The sequence below is a fragment of the Gavialis gangeticus genome, unplaced genomic scaffold (genome assembly GCF_001723915.1).
Source record: "Gavialis gangeticus isolate Ggan-Ray unplaced genomic scaffold, GavGan_comp1, whole genome shotgun sequence".
Taxonomy (NCBI): domain Eukaryota; kingdom Metazoa; phylum Chordata; order Crocodylia; family Gavialidae; genus Gavialis; species Gavialis gangeticus.
The window spans coordinates 56,889,851-56,890,461 of NW_017729030.1; positions in this window are offsets into that span (position 1 = coordinate 56,889,851).

Sequence of the window (611 nt, forward strand, 5' to 3'; positions counted from 1 at the left end):
TGCATCTAAAAAGAAAGACATATAAAGGATGGAAGACTGGAACCACCTCAAAAGAGGAGTATTCTACACTGGCCAGACCTGTAGGGAGAAAACCAGGAATGTCAAGGCTGTGACTGAACTCCAACTGGTTACATGTATCAAAAACAATAAAAATTCCTTTTTTAGATATGTGGGGAACTTGAGGAAAAGCAAGGGTAACATTGGACCCCTGCCAAACTAAATGGGACACCTGACAACTGATGCTCAGGAAAAAGCCAACCTGCTTAATGGGTATTTTACATTGGTTTTTCACCAGCCCGAAGGGATCGCCTTGCTCAGTACAGTATGGGACAGCCAGGGTGAAGGAGAATTGTTACCCTACATCAATGTAGACCATGTGAAGGAACACCTTGAGAGGCTGGACACCTTCAAGTCAGTTGGCCCTTACAGTTTACAGGATGCTTCATGACCTGTCTCTAAGACTAAGTCCTTGGGTCTCCACTCATGCAGAACAACAGTTTACAGAAGTATTGCAACCGCCTCTAGAGCCAGCCAAAAACTGATTACTTTTTAAATTACTTTTTATAAAATTTAGATGAAGTATTTTGAAAAAAAAAAAAGTAATCAAACCC